Source organism: Bufo bufo, chromosome 8 (genome assembly GCF_905171765.1).
Source record: "Bufo bufo chromosome 8, aBufBuf1.1, whole genome shotgun sequence".
NCBI lineage: Eukaryota > Metazoa > Chordata > Amphibia > Anura > Bufonidae > Bufo > Bufo bufo.
This window is the reverse complement of record NC_053396.1, coordinates 27,595,512-27,617,271: the sequence shown is the minus strand read 5'-3', so window position 1 is coordinate 27,617,271 and position 21,760 is coordinate 27,595,512. Positions and strand designations below refer to the sequence as shown.

The 21,760-nt window shown below is 43.3% G+C and overlaps 1 long non-coding RNA gene across 1 annotated transcript; it reads right to left on the bottom strand.

The window, feature by feature from the left end:
• Nucleotides 1–11,012: 11,012 nt before the first annotated feature.
• LOC120977862 lies at nt 11,013–20,544 on the bottom strand. Its single transcript, XR_005773983.1, has 3 exons — nt 20,440–20,544; nt 16,338–16,340; nt 11,013–11,059 (listed from the first exon to the last, which is right to left on the bottom strand). It is a non-coding gene; the product is annotated as an uncharacterized LOC120977862 (long non-coding RNA).
• Between the last annotated feature and the right edge of the window lie 1,216 nt (nt 20,545–21,760).

The following is a 21,760-nucleotide window of genomic DNA, read 5'->3' as shown; positions in this document are numbered from 1 at the left end:
TAAATTGTGAGGGCATTACATACCACATGTATCTCTGGAGCTATATGTGACTATTTTCTTAACAAGAATTAGAAGCGGTTGTCCGGGTTCAGAGCTGAACCTGGACATATCCTCTTCTTCACCCAGGCAGCCCCTCTGAGTTGAGCACTTGCCCTTGGTCCACCTAGCAGTGTTTCCGTCCCTGGTATTAATGGGCGAGCTTTAGTGCTGCCCTAGCCTGTTTTAAGGGTTGGTTGAGAGCTAAAGCCTGCCCATTAGTGCCGGTGACGTCACCGGGCATACTGCTAGGCGGAAGCCTCCACCTAGCATGCCCATGGTGAGATCCAGTAGGTCACCAGATCTGCTGAAAAAGTCCTTGCCCTTGCATCCTGGGAAAGGCAAGTGCCTGATGAGTTGCTGCCCATCCACGGAAAGGGAAAAAAGTCCATCTCACCACTATGCCGAGTAGCACAGTGGCAGCTACTAGGAGCATCATAAAATGACACGTATGGTCCTCATAGCAGCTGACATGTTTTGGCCCTCAAACTATGACCTGGAGATAACAGTGGCACAGGTTGTGCAGTGTGAATGACATACTTAGGATTACTGTTTTAAAGTGAGCCTATCAGAAAAAAAATTACTGTTAGGTCTCTTTCACACATCGGAGAATCACAGATTTGGTCTATCCACGTTCTCCATGGACCAAACACCTACCCATTGACATTAATGTGTGTGCTCCATACATTAATGGTTTTCCATGGCCAGTGGGTCCGTGGTGAAATCACAGAAGCATTCCCTATTAAAGGGCCAAGGAAGAGGCCGCAACACCCACAGAGTGTCCAGCCTCTTCAAACAGCAGATCGGTGGGGGGCCCAAGATTCAGACCCTCCCGCCGATCTGATATTGACCTATCCTGAGGATAGGTAATCAATATTATTTCCAGGGTAACCCCTTTAAAATCTAAGGGTTCATAAAAACCAGAGACACAACATGTATGCCACCCGTGTTTGGTCCATGCCCATGGCTTTCTCCGACCAATGGTAGGAGATGCACTGGAAATTTATTTTCAACCTCGCAGTATCCATGCAGTATGGAGGACAGGCAGATCAAATGGATCAAATATGGAGTCTTCACAAATATCTTCACAGATGAACCACTGATCGTCATGGATGTCATCACGGACCTTAAACCAGGCACAGTGTCTTGTAGGGCTAGCTTGGCTGAATGTAATGATACCTTTCACTTAGTGATCCATTGCCAGCGTCTTTTTCATGATTCAAAGGACCCAGTAAGAAGACTATACAGCAACCTGGCCCTGTCAATCAAGAAGGAGAAGCAGAGGAAGTAGGAGGAGCGAAGGTGCACAGAATGAATTGAACCCACCCTCGGTGCACTTAACTGCTCATTTGCATATACATTAAAATATTCATAATTTTTCTCCAGAATAAAGCAGCGGACTCTAAGGTATCATTATATTCATCTGAGCTAGCCCTACAAGGCATTGTGCCTGGTTTAACAGTGAATTTCCTGCTGACTGACTTCCTTTAAGTAAAGATCAAAGCTTTGGTCTATGTTGTAAGTGGAGTATTAAATAGATTACATAAGAAAGCTCAAAACCACAAGGACGTTTGTGGCTTCTTCCTAAAATACACAATAAACTGCTTCCATACAGGATACTGGGTTCTTCCACACTTATAATTGAAGTATAAATAGTTTAACCCATTCATGACCGCCAATACACCTTTTTACAGTGGTCAATAAGGGGTCGCAAACTAGGCCGGCTCCTTTTTGTGGCGGCCTAATCTAAGTCTCTTGTGCAGCTGAGAGCAGGAACTCGGCTCTCATATGACAGCCGGGCTTCTGTTTCAACAGACCGGATCAGCAGAAGTGCTGATCTGGGCTGTTTAACCCCTTAGATTCCACAGTCAATAGTAACTGCGGCATCTAAGTGGTTTAGAGGGAAGGGGCTCTTTCTCCTGGCATCGGCACCCCGCGAATGAGACTGCAGGGTGCTGATGTCTTAGTATGGCACCTGGGGACTTAATGAAGACCCCTAGGTCTGCCTGCAGTATAAGGAGGAGCAGCCTGATTGTTTGTCTGCAAGCTATATGGTATATAATGTAACATAGTAACAGTTTATAAGGCTGAAAAAATACATTTGTCCATCCAGTTCGGCCTGTTATCCTGCAAGTTGATCCAGAGGAAGGCAAAAAGAAAACCCTGTGAGGTAGAAGCCAATTTTCCTCACTTTAGGGGGAAAAAATTCCTTCCCGACTCCAATCAGTCAATCAGAATAACTCCCTGGATCAACGACCCCTCTCTAGTAGCTATAGCCTGTAATATTATTACGCTCCAGAAATACATCCAGGCCCCTCTTGAATTCCTTTATTGAACTCACCATCACCACCTCCTCAGGCAGAGAGCTCCATAGTCTCACTGCTCTTACCGTAAAGAATCCTCTTCTATGTTTGTGTACAAACCTTCTTTCCTCCAGACGCAGAGGATGTCCCCTCGTCACAGTCACAGTCCTGGGGATAAATGGATGATGGGAGAGATCTCTGTACTGACCCCTGATATATTTATACATAGTAATTAGATCTCCCCTCAGTCGTCTCCTTACTAAAGTGAATACCCCTATTTTTGATAATCTTTCAGGGTACTGTAGTCCCCCCATCCCAGTTATTACTTTAGTTGCCCTCCTCTGGACCCTCTCCAGCTCTGCTATGTCTGCCTTGTTCACAGGAGCCCAGAACTGTACACAGTCCTCCATGTGTGGTCTGACTAATGATTTGTAAAGTGGTAGGACTATGTTCTCATCACGGGCATCTATGCCCCTTTTAATGCAATCCATTATCTTATTGGCCTTGGCAGCAGCTGCCTGACACTGGCTTCCTCAGCTTAGTTTGCAGTTCACTAAAATTCCTAGGTCCTTTTCCATGTCAGTGTTACCGAGTGTTTTACCATTTAGTATGTACGGGTGACTTGCATTATTCCTTCCCATGTGCATAACCTTACATTTGTCAGTGTTAGGCTACTTTCACACTAGCGTTCGGAGCGGATCCGTCTGATGTTTCATCAGACGGATCCGCTCCGATAATGCAGACGTTTGCATCCGTTCAGAACGGATCCGTCTGCATTATTACTTAGAAAATTTTCTAAGTCTGAAAGTAGCCTGAGCGGATCCGTTCAGACTTTACATTGAAAGTCAATGGGGAACGGATCCGCTTGAAGATTGAGCCATATAGTGTCATCTTCAAGCGGATCCGTCCCCATTGACTTACATTGTAAGTGTGGACGGATCCTCTCGCCTCCGCACGGCCAGGCGGACACCCGAACGCTGCAAGCAGCGTTCAGGTTTCCGCTCACTGAGCGGAGCGGAGGCTGAGCGCTGGCAGGCGGATGCATTCTCAGTGGATCCGCCTCCACTGAGAATGCATTGGGGCCAGACGGATGCGTTCGGGGCCGCTCGTGAGCCCCTTCAAACGGTGCGCACGAGCGGACACCCGAACGCTCGTGTGAAAGTAGCCTTAAACATCATCTGCCACTTATCTGCCCAAGCCTCCAGTTTATCCAGATCCCTCTGTAGTAGTATACTGTCCTCTTCAGTGTCAATTACTTTACACAGTTTAGTGTCATCTGCAAAAATTGATATTTTACTATGCAAGCCTTCTACAAGATGAATAAATATTTTGAAGAGAATAGGGCCCATGTACTGTGCTACATAAGTAGTACAATATATTATAGAAGTGATTAGAAGATCGCCTGTCAATGTTCCTTTTTGGGACTAATACATTGCAAAATAAAAGTGAAATAAAGTTTTAGTTTAAGAAAACTCCAACTTTTTACATTGAAAAAATGCTTTCAATGAAAAAAGTTGCAAAAATAAAATCCCTTCTACATATTTGGTATCGCCTCATGTATATGCATGCATTATGCAGTTATCATGTAATTTATCCAGCATGGTGAACGCCCAAAAAATTGTGTTTTTTGCTTATTCTCCACCCAAAAAACAAAAACAAATAAAGATGCATCCCCACACATCTATATAGAAAGACAATTAAAAACTAATGGGTCTTGGGATGACGCAATGCAAAAACTTTTTGTAGTAAAAGTAGTAGTAAAAAAGTAGTTAAATGTAAGGAAAAACTCTATGAATTTGGTATCCCTATAACTGTACTGTCTCTATAGTATTGTTCTTTTCTTCCTCAAGAAAGATTTAATAAAAGTTAATCAGTAAGTTATGTGCACCAGAAAAAAAACAAGCCCTCAAAAATAAAAAAGTTATAGCTATTGGGATGCCACAATGAAAATTTAAAATAAATTGCTTGGTCCCTAAGGGGTTAAGAAAGAAATTAATAAATTAGGAGGCTGCCTCTGCTATGTGACCTTTTATATGCTACTAGTTACAGATTGTTGTCTCAGTGCATGTACGGGTATATTACATCTGGCAGGGGCGAGGGGATAAGCCAAGTGTTTCTTGTTAAGGATTTCCAGGTTCTGCCATCAGACAGGACTCACCAAGCTCTTTCCTTCATGCTCATGTAACACGCTCTCTTAATTATACGGTAATGTAAGAGAAGGCTACAAGCCTTAGCTGAAGTCGGAGAAACCTAAAAATACGACTGGTTATAGGGAACCTATCAGGTCCTTTTGGTCTATCAATTATGTGTTAATCAGGGGTGTAACTAGAAAAAGTTGGGCCCGAAAGCTAATTTTTGAACAGGCCCCCACCGCAAATGCTCCTGCAACCCGCCCCCCCGCGGGTAGTCAAGACCACCCATGCTCGCCATGCAACTCCCCACTCAGTCAACACTTACTAGTGCTGGACAAGAGGAGGAGTCAATAGTTTAATGTATGCTGTTCACCGTCTTATTGCCCCACACAGTAGTAGTTCCCTTTTAGTGCCCCCTTCACAGTAGGATGCTCCCTTAGTGCATCCTTCAAAGTCAAGGTGCCCCCACCCAGTAGACATGTTCCTTTTATAACTGAATGCCCCCGGAGTGCCCCCACGCAATAGTCATGTCCCCTCCAGAATTGAATGCCTCCATAGTGCCCCCACACATTAGTCATGTCCCGTTCACAACTGAATGCCTCCATAGTGCCCCCATACTGTAGTCATGTCCCCTTCACAGCTAAATGTACCCATAGTGCCCCCACATATTAGTCATGTCCCCTTCAGAATTGAATGCCCCCATTCTGCTCCCGCACAGTAGTCATGTCCCCTTCACAACTGAATGCCTCCATAGTGCCCCCATACTGTAGTCATGTCCCCTTTAGAATTGAATGCCCCTACACATTAGTCATGGGCCCTTCAGAATTGAATGGCCCCATAGTGCCCCCACAAGTGAGTCATGTCCCCTTCAGAATTGAATGCCCCCATACTGCCCCCACACAGTAGTCATGTTTCCTTCACAACTGAATGCCCCTATAGTGCCCCCACACAGTAGTCATGTCCCCTTCACAACTGAATGCCTCCATAGTGCCCCCATACTGTAGTCATGTCCCCTTTAGAATTGAATGCCCCTACACATTAGTCATGGGCCCTTCAGAATTGAATGGCCCCATAGTGCCCCCACAAGTGAGTCATGTCCCCTTCAGAATTGAATGCCCCCATACTGCCCCCACACAGTAGTCATGTTTCCTTCACAACTGAATGCCTCTATAGTGCCCCCACACAGTAGTCATGTCCCCTTCACAACTAAATGCCCCCATAGTGCCCCCACATAGTAGTCATTTCCCCTTCACAACTGAATTCCCCCATAGTGCCCCCACACAGTAGTCATGTCCTCCTCACAACTGAATGCCCCCATAGTGCCCCCACACAATAGTCATGTCCCATTCACAACTGAATGCCCCCAAAGTGCCCCCACACAAATCATGTCCCCTTCACAACTTAATGCCCCCATAGTGCCCCCACACATTAGTCATGTCCCGTTCACAACTGAATGCACCCATACTGCCCCAGACACATTAGTCATGTCTCCTTCAGAATTGAATACCCCCATAGTGCCCCCACACATTAGTCATGTCCCCTTCAGAATTGAATGCCCCCATACTGCTCCCACACAGTAGTCATGTTCCCTTCACAACTGAATGCCTATATAGTGCCCCATACAGTAGTCATGTCCCCTTCACAGCTGAATGTACCCATAGTTCCCCCACACAAATCATGTCCCCTTCACAACTAAATGCCCCCATAGTGCCCTCACACAAATCATCTCCCCTTCACAACTTAATGCCCCCACAGTGCCTCCACACATCGGTCATGCCCCCATCACAGTTGAATGCACTCTTAATAGCCCCTTTACAATAGTCCACCCTGTGGTAATTCCGCCCCTGTATTAATGTGCACCCAATTTTGAGAACTTACATGTTAAACTTTGCAGCACATGGCCAGCAAGGATCCCAATGTTATGCAAAATATGCAAGCTCCCATTGCCCTCCCACTGCTGATTGACAGGTTTCTCCCTATTACTAACTATAGGAAGAAACCTAGAAGAAAGAGACCCCCCTGCGCTCCTATTGTTTAAATGTGTCAGTCTACCTGTGGAGGAAGACTCCGCTGCTGAATGTCTAGCAAGGAGCGATTGTCCTCCTTAAATAGTAGTATACAAATAATATATCACCCGTGGGTGATGTGGGACATAAGCGCTGGTGGACACAGTAAACCAACTAATCCTGTAACAATTCCTTTAAGTGTGTAAAATAGAGTAAATCGTAATCATGAAAAAATGGGGGATTGTAATTTGTAGGGTCGGTTTAGACTGAGAGGGGTTTTGTTTTATGATGTGAGAAACCCAGTGTATGACCAGGTCATAAAAAACAGATGGTAAAAGGTTGGATAAATGCAGCTGAATGAATTGGACATCAAAATGTAAAGGCAAGAAATGAAAGCGTTAATAGTGGTGCGGTCTGTACCTTGTCTTTTAAACCAAAGTAGTCACTTGATAAAAGGTCCGGTGCATCGCTCACTTTTCTGTGTACTTCTTGTGTGGATCCTGTCTCTTTAAATCGCGGCGTCCTCCTCGCTCACCTACCAGCGACAGCGCGGCCCCGGCCGGAAGCACGCGCGGCGCGAGGGAGCTTGTATGCCTGTTGTCCTGGAAACCGTTTTCGGTGACGTCACCGCTGGGAGTACGAGGGCCTCCGTAGGACAAATTACTACCTACGCGTTTCGGGGCCAATCGGGCTCCTTCGTCAGGGTTAGTTAACTTGTTGTACATCGGAGGTTTAAATAGCTCCTCCGGTTCCCATGGCAACGTACGTACACAACCCTGAGGGTGACGGAGGTGCCAGTATATTGTAATGGAATGAGCGCTGTGGATGCATTTTTTGGGGGGATAATTTATTGATTAGTTGTTCAATTATGCAGCACATAGGAGTCACTTATACTGGACACTAGGAAATTCTGTGTTTTTAGCTACATGAATGTTCTGAGAGTACCACAGGTACAGTTTTTTTATTATTCTTATTTTTATTTTTATTTGCTACTGAAATGCAAACAGTTCGATTTCTTGGTTCAGTCCATTTGGAGCCAGACTGTTGCACTTAAATATCCACTTGCTCTCCGCTCTGGACATGGTTTTGATGAAATCACCTCCCCTCCCCATCTATCTGATATTGATGACCTACTTGGAAGATAGACCATCAATCTGTAGCCCAGATAACCCCTTTAACATTAAAGTTCTTAAAAACCGATGCACATTAACACGTAACTTCTGAAATCGGCATGTCTGACACCCCTTTATGCTGGACCTGGTTCCCTTTAAAGGAAATGTCATATCCTTAGGATTTGGGACCTTCCTGGATTCTCACCTTGATAATTCAGTAAATTCTGGGGCATTATGTTGTCTAAATGTGGACATTTATGATCACTATAGAAGGCCTATAGCAATTAAAGAATTTTTGGATGAGAAGTGGAAGATCTCTGGAGACCCCACTACTGGTATTACTGCTGACCACTACTATGGCGTACGATGCTGAGGTCGAGCACTTGTGGTCCACATGATCTATACGGAGTGGAGCTCTCAGTCATGAAATAGTGATTGTATGGGTGAAAAAAGCATTGTGGGAAAACACGTTTAATGTAGGTTACTGCATAGTTAATTAAAGGGGTAGTCCTATGAAAAATATTTTACATTTTTAGAACCAGCACCTGAATATAAATATTTTTGTAATTGCATAAAATTAATGTATTGACTAGTTATTCAATAAAATGTATCTGTATAGCATCACTTGTTTGTTGTTCTCCTTTTTGCTCTGTCCACGTGCTCAGATGGTCGCACGTGCTCAGTTCCATCATTAAACTCCCACCAGCCGGATCTACTGTTAGAAGCTGTGACAGTTGCAGAGAGAGAAAGTTGCAGCAGAAAGAACATGCCCCCTGATCTGTGATACCGAGAGAGCAGCAGCAGAAGGACGTGCCCCCCGAGCTGTGATATGGAGAGAGCTACAGCAAAAAAACTTTTCAGACTCCCCTTCTTTATCCCAAACCTGATTTTTGCCCCATACTAAATATTAAATGGGTTATCCAAACTCTATCATGTCCCCTCTAATGCCCGTGCCCCTCACAAAGGTTGTACTTACCTTGCTCCCCGGCACCCGTGTCGCTTCTGATGTCCGCACGGCCGCCGCTGCATCTCCCTTAGCCCCGCATGTTTTGATCTGCGAGACAGGGAGATGCAGCGGCGGCCGTGCGGGCATCAGAAGCGATGAGAGTGCCAGGGAGCAAGGTAAGTACAACCTGTGCGCATTATAGGGTTTGGATAACCCCTTTAAGATTTGTAGACTATTATGTGTCCAATTCATGGAATTTACAAATAATAAAAAAATAATTCCAATGTCGCCCACGCATTCAATGACACATTCGTTTTTACCGTTCTCCTAAGGAGTCTGGACCTATTCACTATAGGTTTTTACATCACATTATATAACTGTGTCTGCCAATTTTGAGTTGCCTTTTTTTAGCAGCCAACGTGCGTCCCTGCCAGAGGCGAAACCTGAAAAGCCAATATGTAATCTAACCTGCGACCTGACATTTGCTGTGTCTGAAGGCAAACCTATTATTCTTTCTGCATGCCAAGTGCTGTAAAATAAGGCAAGGAATCGATTCTAATTCCATAAATCTGACTGTACCTGGCATATGAATTCTAGGAAAATGGCACTTACATCTTGGAGATTTCCAGGAAGCAAAACTAGAACACATGGGAGGTTCAGATCTACAGAGGAGGACCATTAATGGGGCCCTGCACTTGTCTTTGAGGGATTCAAGCTTTACTCTTGTTGTGGATTTCAACTGTGTAATATAATCCAGATGAAACCTTTCCAATATTTCAGATTCATCCAGTTCACTTCATCCTGGGCCTTTAAAATAAAGATATCATCCACATACAGATCTGCTTGCCTGGTCATTTGTGTCCTTCAGCTCTGGTCAGCATCCAAAGCAGAGTAAAAGGGTTTGTGAACTTCTGAAGACTTATTTTTATTGCTTCTATAAGAGAGGAGGATGGGAGTAGTAATGATGTTGGTGATAGTGATTGTTATGGAACTCACAGTGCCTATGCAGTGTCCTACTCAAGTAACCGTGGGCCCCGCAAACGTGCTTTTATCATGTATTAATGTCATATGATATGCCTGTATTTTGTATTTTATCTCCTGTCATATTCTCCATGTCACAATGTGATTTTACATGCAAATATCCTTTATACAGGCCTAGTCGGGGTGCACTACACTTGTGTCTCCACTACTATATAGTGTGTGTATATAGCTTAGCTCAGACCTAAGTTAGGCTGTGCAGATGTGTGCAGTTTTGTGCACTTCAGTTCAGTTCCTGGTTTAGGTAAATCCAAACCAGTGCAGATGAGCTCAGGTAAATCCAAGTGGGAGTTCAGTTGAATGCAGTTCTCTCATGAGCCTTCAAGAAAGCAACAGCCATGTAGCTGTATATCTGGAGGGAGGCCTCTTCCTAGCCTCTCTACTCTGTCCCATAGCCCAGGGTTAAGGCCTGCAAGTATTCTTCCTAGAGGTGAGCAATCCACTCCTATAGATCGCTCTTCCGGGGTGACCAATGTCTAAACTGTACGTTTATGCAAGACAAAGGATTAGCAAGATAGTCATTACCTGAGGACTTATTAGGCACCTTTGTATCAGGTGTAGGAGACAGCTTGAAGCATTTACATCTCCAGTTTAAATCCTGAGGACAGTCAGGCCAACTGTCAGAACAGCATTGGAATAGAAGTTTCAGGATTCAGAAAAGCACCTTTTTATTCAAGGATTAGAATCAGGCCGGAGTTGTTACCAGTGTAAGGCTGCGTTCACACGGGCGAGATTTCCGCGCGGGTGCAATGCGGTAGGTGAACGCATTGCACCCGCACTGAATCCGGACCCATTCATTTCTATATTCTTAGTTTTTCACGCAACGCAGGCCCCATAGAAGTGAATGGGGTTGCGTGAAAATCGCAAGCATCCGCAAGCAAGTGCGGATGCGGTGCGATTTTCACGCATGGTTGCTAGGTGACAGTGTATTCACTGTATTATTTTCCCTTATAACATGGTTATAAGGGAAAAAAATTGCATTCTGAATACAGAATGCATAGTAAAATAGCGCTGGAGGGGTTAAAAAAATAAACAAATTAACGCACCTTCTCCTCTTGATCGCCTAGTTCCCGGTCTCTTCTGATGAGCTGTCGGCTAAAGGACCTTTGGTGACGTCAGATCACATGCTCCAATCACATGGTCCATCACCGTGGTGATGGACCATGTGATTGGAGCATGTGATCTGACGTCACCACAGGTCCTAGCCTGTAGTTCATCATTAAAGAAGTAAAGAAGAGACCGGGAACTACGTGGAGGAGGTGAGTTAATTTTTATTTTATTTTTTAACCCTCAATTGATCACCTACTATGCATTCTGTATTCAGAATGCTATTATTTTCCCTTATAACCATGTTATAAGGGAAAATAATACAATCTACACTACAAATAACCCAAACCTGAACTTCTTTAAAGAAGTTCGGGTCTGGGTACCACAGTCGGTTTTTTATCACGCGCGTGCAAAAAACATTGCACCCGCGCGATAAAAACTTAACATCGGAACGCAATCGCAGTCAAAACTGACTGCAATTGCATTCCTACTCGCGCGGGTTTGCCGCAATACACCGGGACGCATCCGGACCTAATCCGGACACGCCCGTGTGAACCCAGCCTAAGACTTTCATTATTACCAGCCTAGTCTGAGCAGTAGTTTTCTCATATATTACAAGAGCCTGTCCTTCATTGAGGATTTGCATTTCCCTTTCCCCATATGCATGGGAGATTGTACTTAATGCAGGATTGTATCAAGAGTCTGTTAAATGCTTTGGATGTATTGTAATCAAGGGTCATCATCAGTAAAGTGCCATTTGGAGTTCTATCCTGCTTGCCTCCGACTCAGTTTCTCTATTAACACCATAGTAAATGGTTGTACCTCCATCCAAAAAGGTACTGGCGTCACGACTACAAGGGACCTTGCCACTGGCACATTAATACAGACCACCAAGGGCACCTCGAACCACCATCTGGCCAGTGTCCCTTACACCAGAGAGTGCCCCAGAGAATCCTTGTGCCATTCTCCTTTTCACTCTTATGCGAGCCTGCCCAGGGACGACATAACCGCGAGTAACCAGACCTGTATTTACCTCGGCCCACCTATTGCTCACACCGTGACCTCACACATAATTCCCCTGAAAGGTCTGGCATACCGCACCTAGATCAGCCTCTCTTAATTCCAGTGCTGACACAGTGATGAGGGGGTCCACAGGATAATAGAAGTATTAGTGGTTTCCCCTGGGGCGCACTCTGCGTGGAGTCTCTTGGCCGATGGAAGGTGGGGTGCCGTTGATGGTGAGGTGTCAAATGACAAGGAGACCAGGCTGGAGTTGGACAAGGTTGGACTGGGGTTCCTTGGGCCCACCAGAGGAAACAATTCTATGGGGCTAACCACCATATCATAAATAAATCAATAATTTGCTTTGATTCAACGAAATAGAACGTAGTGGCAATTTATTGTCTCCAAAGGGAGCTCCAAAAGTTTTTTTTTTCTTTCTCTGGACCTTTAGAGCCCTCTAAGGTATCAGAGCCTGGGCCCATCAGAGGATCCTCCGGTGGGCCAGTCTGATGCTTCTTACAGTCTTTACTGAGCAGAAAGATGCAAAACACTTCCACACAAGATGGAGGACACAGATTTTAGCACAACTGTTCTAACTTGTTCTTGCTGAACCATGGGTTACCTCCAGAGTTCTCTCTGAGATGCCTTTCTCACATAGCAGTTCCTCGCATACTATTCCAACCGGTGGTTCATACAAATCCTATTTCTTCTGTAGACACCACAATGTGAGATGCCAACTTGTAGGCTGTGATCAACCGACATTGGAGGAATTTATGGCAAAATGAGATTGTCTAAAGAGGATAAACCCTTGAATATGCTAATTATAATCCCCCCTAGAACTAAAGTCTCTACACAGAGAGACTGCAAATGGAGTAACAGGTGAACTGTTGGGAGCTGACTGATAAACTGATCACTGTGACAGCTGCAGGTTTTATGTTCACAAATGGTGGTGGAAACACACGTCTAGATTGACTGTGACTGAACCTGTCACCACTCAATTATACTTGTGTATACTGCATTAAACGATACCTCTAAGGGCTCCTGAGTACTGTTGTATTCAGGAACCGTGACAAACAGATCTCAAATAGATGTGATAGACATTTTACACAAAATGCATGAGAAAGAAAATGGTATTATGTACCATATTAAAAAGATATTCTTCATTTGAAATATTACTTCTACAGAGCATAGTCATAGACTTTAAATGAAGAAGCAGTTTCCATTAAAACTTCTCCATACCGTGGACATGTGGTGTGGAGGAACCCTATTATTTTGATTGAGGGAGGTCCCACCTATCATATATTTATTCACCCTAACTGTGGATAGGTTATATATAGAAATATTTGTGGGGAAAACTCATTAAGCATATATAAACTATATATACTGTATGAAATATGGCCTTCCAGAGAAGTGGTCTTCTCAAAGATGAGGAGCAATACAGGGAGTGCAGAATTATTAGGCAAGTTGTATTTTTGATGATTAATTTTATTATTGAACAACAACCATGTTCTCAATGAACCCAAAAAACTCATTAATATCAAAGCTGAATATTTTTGGAAGTAGTTTTTAGTTTGTTTTTAGTTTTAGCTGTTTTAGGGGGATATCTGTGTGTGCAGGTGACTATTACTGTGCATAATTATTAGGCAACTTAACAAAAAACAAATATATACCCATTTCAATTATTTATTTTTACCAGTGAAACCAATACAACATCACAACATTCACAAATATACATTTCTGACATTCAAAAACAAAACAAAAACAAATCAGTGACCAATATAGCCACCTTTCTTTGCAAGGACACTCAAAAGCCTGCCATCCATGGATTCTGTCAGTGTTTTGATCTGTTCACCATCAACATTGCGTGCAGCAACAACCACAGCCTCCCAGACACTGTTCAGAGAGGTGTACTGTTTTCCCTCCTTGTAAATCTCACATTTGATGATGGACCACAGGTTCTCAATGGGGTTCAGATCAGGTGAACAAGGAGGCCATGTCATTAGATTTTCTTCTTTTATACCCTTTCTTGCCAGCCACGCTGTGGAGTACTTGGACGCGTGTGATGGAGCATTGTCCTGCATGAAAATCATGTTTTTCTTGAAAGATGCAGACTTCTTCCTGTACCACTGCTTGAAGAAGGTGTCTACCAGAAACTGGCAGTAGAACTGGGAGTTGAGCTTGACTCCATCCTCAACCCGAAAAGGCCCTACAAGCTCATCTTTGATGATACCAGCCCAAACCAGTACTCCACCTCCACCTTGCTGGCGTCTGAGTCGGACTGGAGCTCTCTGCCCTTTACCAATCCAGCCACGGGCCCATCCATCTGGCCCATCAAGACTCACTCTCATTTCATCAGTCCATAAAACCTTAGAAAAATCAGTCTTGAGATATTTCTTGGCCCAGTCTTGACGTTTCAGCTTGTGTGTCTTGTTCAGTGGTGGTCGTCTTTCAGCCTTTCTTACCTTGGCCATGTCTCTGAGTATTGCACACCTTGTGCTTTTGGGCACTCCAGTGATGTTGCAGCTCTGAAATATGGCCAAACTGGTGGCAAGTGGCATCTTGGCAGCTGCACGCTTGACTTTTCTCAGTTCATGGGCAGTTATTTTGCGCCTTGGTTTTTCCACACGCTTCTTGCGACCCTGTTGACTATTTTGAATGAAACGCTTGATTGTTCGATGATCACGCTTCAGAAGCTTTGCAATTTTAAGAGTGCTGCATCCCTCTGCAAGATATCTCACTATTTTTGACTTTTCTGAGCCTGTCCTTCTTTTGACCCATTTTGCCAAAGGAAAGGAAGTTGCCTAATAATTATGCACACCTAATATAGGGTGTTGATGTCATTAGACCACACCCCTTCTCATTACAGAGATGCACATCACCTAATATGCTTAATTGGTAGTAGGCTTTCGAGCCTATACAGCTTGGAGTAAGACAACATGCATAAAGAGGATGATGTGGTCAAAATACTCATTTGCCTAATAATTCTGCACGCAGTGTATATAGGACGTAAGGGAAATCAAAAATAGGCACAGAGAAACCAAGTCTTGAACAGGCGTGGTCTTCTCACATGAACAGGCGATTTCCGCCAGGGTAGAATAAGGTGTTGAATTGTGCTGAGGGACTCACACCAACATATAATGGATAATGGGGGGTTCACTATCCACTGGGTCACCCAGTCCCAGTACATAGTTAAATAAATATATTTTATAGAATTAGGTGTTATTTCCCAGTTAGAAGACTGGTTCTTCCAGATTTTCTTGGACACAGTGTCATGGAAGCCTACCCAGCACTGAGAGACTCCTCTATTCCATATGATCCTAGCGTCAATTGCAAGTGATTGGAGATACTTCAAAGAGTTAAGGTGTCCTTACACATCATAGTTGGCTGAACCCAGGGGCTATCCTATATGTACAGTAGTGTGTCGACTTTTCTCCAATACATGATGTAGGGCAAAAGAAAGATCAAGCATGTTGGATGTTATTGGGAGATAAACTTCTTCCAGAGAGGTCTGGCAGCTGCTTATTCCATGCTTTCCGTTGAGAACACAAGTGTGCATGTGTGTGGAGGTCAGCTGTCAGCTAGTAGCTATTGATGGTGTATGGACACCTTTAGATGTTACATGTGGTTCTTGACCAAATCAACCTTTTTGAAGACACTATTTAACCCCTTAACGCAGAATGCCGTGCATGTACGTCGGGGGATGCATTGCCAGAATGCATTCCACCGTACATGCACGGCGGGATGATCGGGCGGGCACCGAAGCGGTGTGCGTACGATCACTGCAGGGGTCTGGCAGTCCCTGGTAGACGGGCCCCTGCTGTATCCGCCGGCATCGCTGTTTACAGCGATGCCAGGGGATTAACCCCTTCTATGCCTCGGACTGCGCTGACCGCAACATAGAAGTGGTTTGCGGCGGGTGAAGCAGCGCATCGAGTCCCCGCGCTGCTGTGGTGGGGACTCGATGCGTTTCAAAAATGATATTAGTGTATAAAACTTAAATAAATAAAAAAAAAGTATACATATTAGGTATCACCGCGTCCGTATCAACCTTCTCTATAAAATTATCACATGATGTAACCCCTCAGATGAACACCGTAAAAAAATAATATTTTAAACAGTGTAAAAAAGCCATTTGTCACCTTACATCACAAAAAGTGTAATAGCAAGCGATCAAAAAGTAATACGCACCCCAGAATTGTACCAATCAAACCTTCATCTCATCCCACTAAAAATTATACCCTACCTAAGAGAATCGCACAAAAAATAAAAATAAATATGGCACTCAGACTATGGTGACACTAAAACATGATTTTTATTTTTTTCTAAAATGATATTAGTGTATAAAACTTAAATAAATAAAAAAATACATATTAGGTATCGCTGCATCTTTATCAACCTTCTCTATAAAAATATCACATGATTTAACCCCTCAGATGAACACCGTAAAAAATAAAAATGTGTAAAAAAAGGCATTTTGTCACCTTACATCACAAAAAGTATAATAGCAAGCAATCAAAAAGTCATATGTACCCCAAAATTGTACCAATCAAACCGTCATCTCATACTGAAAAAAATGAGCCCCTACATAAGACATTCGCCCAAAAAAAAAAAAATATGGCTTTCAGAATATGGAGACACAAAAATGCTTTATTATGTAAAACTGAAACAAAACCCAAAAAAGTAGTCATATTTGGTATTGTCGTGTCCGTAACAACCTGCTCTATAAAAATAGTTAATGATCTAACCTGTCAGATGAACGTTGTAAATAACAAAAAATAAAAACTGTGGCATTTTTTTTGTTACCTTACCTCACAAAAAGTGTAATATAGAGCAACCAAAAATCATCTGTACTCTAAAATAGTACCAACAAAACTGCCAGCTTATCCCGTAGTTACCAAAATGGGGTCACTTTTTTGTAGTTTATACTCTAGGGGTGCATCAGAGGGTCTTCAAATGTTACATGGCAAGTTAAAATTATCCTAGTGAAATCTGCCCTCTAAAAACCATATGGCATTCCTTTCCTTCTCCGCCCTGCCGTGTGCCCGTACAGCAGTTTTTGACCACATATGGGGTGTTTCTGTAAACTACAGAATCAGGGCAATAAATATTGTTTTGTTTGGCTGTTAACCTTTGCTTTGTTAGCGGAAAAAAATGATTAAAATGGAAAATCTGCCAAACAAGGAAAATTCGGAAATGTAATCTCCATTTTTCATTAATTCTTGTGGAACACCTAAAGGGTTAACAACGTTTGTAAAATCAGTTTTGAATACCTTAAGGGGTGTAGTTTCTAAAATGGGGTCACTTTTTTTGAGTTTCCACTCTAGGGGTGCATCAGGGTGGCTTCAAATGGGACATGGTGTCCAAAAAACAGTCCATCAAAATCTGCCTTCTAAAAACCATATGGCGTTCCTTTCCTTCTGCACCCTGCCATGTGGCCATACAGCAGTTTTTGACCACATATGGGGTGTTTCTGTAAACTACAGAATCAGGGCAACAAATATTGAATTTTGTTTGGCTGTTAACCCTTGCTTTGTAACTGGAAAAAATTGATTCAAATGGAAAATCTGCCAAAAAAGTGAAATTCTGAAATTTCATCTCCATTTCCCATTAATTCTTGTGGAACACCTAAAGGGTAACAAAGTTTGTAAAATCAGTTTTGAATACCTTAAGGGGTGTAGTTTCTAAAATGGGGTCATTTTTGGGTGGTTTCTATTATGCAAGCCTCACAAATTGACTTCAGACCTGAACTGGTCCTTAAAAAGTGGGTTTTGGAAGTTTTCCGAAAAATTTCAAGATTTGCTTTTAAACTTCTAAGCCTTCTAACGTCCCCAAAAAATAAAATGGCATTCACAAAATGATCCAAACATAAAGTAGACATACGGGGAATGTAAAGTAATAACAATTTAAGGAGGTATCACTATCTGTTTTAAAAGCAGAGAAATTGAAATTTGGAAAGTTGCGAATTTTTCCAAAGTTTTGGTAAATTTGGTATTTTTTTATAAATAAAAATGAAATTTTTTTGACTCCGTTTTACCAGTGTCATGAAGTAAAATATGTGACGAGAAAACAATCTCAGGATGGCCTGGATAAGTAAAAGTGTTTTAAAATTATCACCACATAAAGAATGCAAAAATCTGTCTGGTCCTTAAGGTGAAAAATGGCCCGGTCCTTGGGTCATTTATCAAACTGGTGTAAAGTAGAACTGGCTTAGTTGCCCATAGCAACCAATCAGATTCCTCCTTTCATTTTCCAAAAGGAACTGTCCAAAATAAAAGGTGGAATCTGATTTGATAAATCACCCCCTTTGTGTAGAAAGTCTTAAATGAGGTTGTTTCATTTTTAATTCCATGGTTGGTGCCGTGAAGTGTTTATAGATGGGGGTAGATTGGCACGAGGTGAGAAGTCTCTGGAAAGGACTGAGTCATCCATGTGACTTACCTACAATGGCGTCATCATAGGTAATCTATTTTTGCAAGGGCAAGTCTTTCTTCTGGTAGCATGAGATGTGTGTCACATGCCTTCCTTCCTCCGTCATTGGATCACGCGTCCCGACGCGGTTCCAAACTTTTTAGCACCAGTAAAGAGCTTACTTCCGTCATGTTAGTTCTCGATAGGGTTGACTTGATATTTTTATACCGTTATGTAAACAGGAAAATAGCTTGTGTAATTTCATTTATTTTGGGAGCAACATTGTTTTCAATGCATTTTATTACTATCTGAGGGGCCATGAGTACTCAGAGTACGGGAGAAGTGGCCACTGGCCAATCTCAATATCAATATGCGCAAGCAGAAGATAACTTGAATTAGACACTTCGTAATAAAGGTGAGTTACAATGGCTGACGCCATTGACGAGTGCAGATCGACAACATACAAGCTGGCTGTCACTCATTTAAAGGGCCTTTCACATGACCTAATGGAAAGTGAACAGGGAATTAACAATTACTACGATCATTCAGCCCTCGATCAGGGTAAACATAAGATGATTAGTGATGGACGAACATCTGCCGGGATGGTGCGCGAACGCGATCAAACGTTCGCGAACCGCAAGTTCGCGGCGGGTCCCATTTATTTTATTGGCAGGCGAACCTGAAAAACATCAGTCCCACAACATGGACAGTGACATACCAGATGTATTATTCAAATTTGCAATCTCCATTCATTATTTCTTTAAATGCGAAATATCGGCAATATAATTTTCACGTACGCGCATGCGCACACCAGTTATAATTATTTTTTCCAATACCGTTTGTCACTGTGTGTAGCAGAGGGAACGCAGCAAAACAGCAAACAAATGCTGCAGTAACCAAATGCACTATATAGAAAGTATATTATTGGTATATAACACCCCGCTTCAATCAGTCGTTTTAGGGGGCGACTGGTATATCACACCAGTTATAATATTTTTTTCTAATTGCGTTTGTCACTGTGTGTAGCTGCAGAACCACACACAACTGCTGCACAATATAAATCCACTATAATATGCTTTCTATGTTAGAAAGTATATTATAAGTCTATTACACCCCTCTGTACTGCACACCTATCGATAGCACATCTATACCAGTCCCTAAAAGGACTTTTGTGGACCTATTTGATAGCGTTTTTGTCCCTAACAGCCTGTCCCTGCTCCACACAGCAACCTCTCCCTACACTGACAAAAGACTGTAAAATGGCGGCCAGATCGGGTCTATTTATAAGGTAGGGGGTGTGTCCATGGGCTGAAACTTTTCAATTGGCTGTCCTGTACCACCTGATGGATGTGTCATGGGTTAAAGTTCACAATGTAAAAGAATATGGCGGGCGAGAATATCGCCATATGTTCGCATGTTCGCCGAATCGCGAACGAGCAAAGTTCGCCGCGAACCGACCGCCGGCTAACCGCAAGCCAATCACTAAAGATGATTGGTGGGATTCATTTCAAATAATTAGCCCGATCTTAAAGCAAAAGGGCCCTTACCCAGTAAAAAGATATCTAGGCATAACTTAGTCGCCGTCTTTACCCAGTTAGACCCCTTTCACACGGGCGAGATTTCCGCGCGGGTGCAATGCGTGAGGTGAACGCATTGCACCCGCACTGAATCCGGACCCGTTCATTTCTATGGGGCTGTGAACATGAGCGGTGATTTTCACGCATCACTTGTGCGTTGCGTGAAAATCGCAGCATGCTCCTCTTTGTGCGTTTTCCACGCAACGCAGGCCCCATAGAAGTGAATGGGGTTGTGTGAAAATCGCAAGCAAGTGCAGATGCGGTGCGATTTTCACGCACGGTTGCTAGGAGACGATCGGGATGGGGACCCGATCATTATTATTTTCCCTTATAACATGGTTATAAGGGAAAATAATAGCATTCTTAATACAGAATGCTTAGTACAATAGGGCTGGAGGGGTTAAAAAAATAATAATAATAATTTAACTCACCTTAATCCACTTGATCGCGCAGCCGGCTTCTCTTCTTTCTTCTTCTTTGCTGTGCACAGGAAAAGGACCTGTGGTGACGTCACTGTGCTCATCACATGGTCCATCACATGATCCATCACCATTCTTCAAAGAAGAAGACAGAAGAGATGCCGGCTGCGTGAACAAGTGGATTAAGGTGAGTTAAATTATTATAATTTTCTTTTTAACCCCTCCAGCCCTATTGTACTATGCATTCTGTATTCAGAATGCTATTATTTTCCCTTATAACCATGTTATAAGGGAAAATAATACAATCTACACAACCTTGAACCCAAACCTGAACTTCTGTGAAGAAGTTCGGGTCTGGGTACCACATTCAGTTTTTTATCACGCGCGTGCAAAACGCGCGATAAAAACTGAACAACGGAACGCAATCGCAGTCAAAACTGACTGCAGTTGGGTACCTACTCGCGCGGGTTTGCCGCATTGCACCCGGGACGCCTCCGGACCCAAAACGTGACGCTCGTGTGAAAGGGTCCTTAGGGTGGTATTAGCAAAGGTAATTATAAGACCCCTTATATCTAGAGATGAGCGAATTTTTCGATTCGGTCGATCCACTGAATTTTTCGGAAAAATTTGCTTCGATCCAAATTTATTTGCGGTGAATTGCGTTAAAAAAAACTTCTATTTCCAGGCTGCAGAGAGCGTTGATAGTGGTGTAGAACACTGTGCCTTGCAGTAACATGCATAGGGAGTCTGCTGTGGTAGTAAAACAATACTGTGAGTCAGTATGACATGCAGATGACAGGCGTCGCTCTTAGAATCACTGCACACTTCACTTATTTGGGCAGTCACAGGGCCAAAACTGACCAAATAACTCATGTATGAACTCAGCCTTACAGGTCGATGTTAGGTTCAAGAAGAAGCGCACTCCTTTTACACCGTAGTCAGCTGATTCCACATAGATGTCTACAGAACCGGTTCTATTAAACGCTTATACAAGTAGAGCCCCCCGACAGAGTGGAGAGGGTGTCAGCAGTAAGTTTGTGTTGACGTCACTGATTAATTTGCCCTTCCTCTGATCCGTCAAAACAATAACCCACAAAAAATTGATCCAGTCTGTGGAGCATCCGCCTTCACTCGATTAGCATTTGCTCAATAATCCATCAGTATTGCTAAAGCCCAAAAAAACAGGAGTGGATGTAAAACAGAGATGACACATGAAGGTAATATTTGCATGTCTTCTGTGTTTTGTACCCACTCCTGCTTTTGGCTACCAAATCATAAGCCAATTCTGATGGGACCATACAGGCCTTACAGATGCTACACAGACAGGATCCGTTGTGCGTCTCATTTTTCATTCCTTCTGTTAGATCAGAAGAAGTGTCAAATAAATCATTATGTCAGCCAGGCCGAAAGGCAAAATAGTGGCCCAGTCATGAAGTGGGGAGGGTGGGAACAGCATGAGAAGTCCACAAGAGGACATAGTTTGGAGGTGGCGGCAGCATTAGGAGGCCACAGAGCGGCAAGGTGACATAGTTTGGAGATGTTAGTAGCAGCAGCATCATGAGGAGACTACAGAGTGACAAAGTGACATAGTTTGGAGGTGGCGGCAGCATCAGGAGGCCACAGAGTGGCAAGGTGACATAGTGTGGATATGGCAGCAGCATGAGGAGACAACAGAGTGACTAGGTGACATAGTTTGGAGGTGGCGGCAGCATCAGGAGGCCACAGAGTGACAAA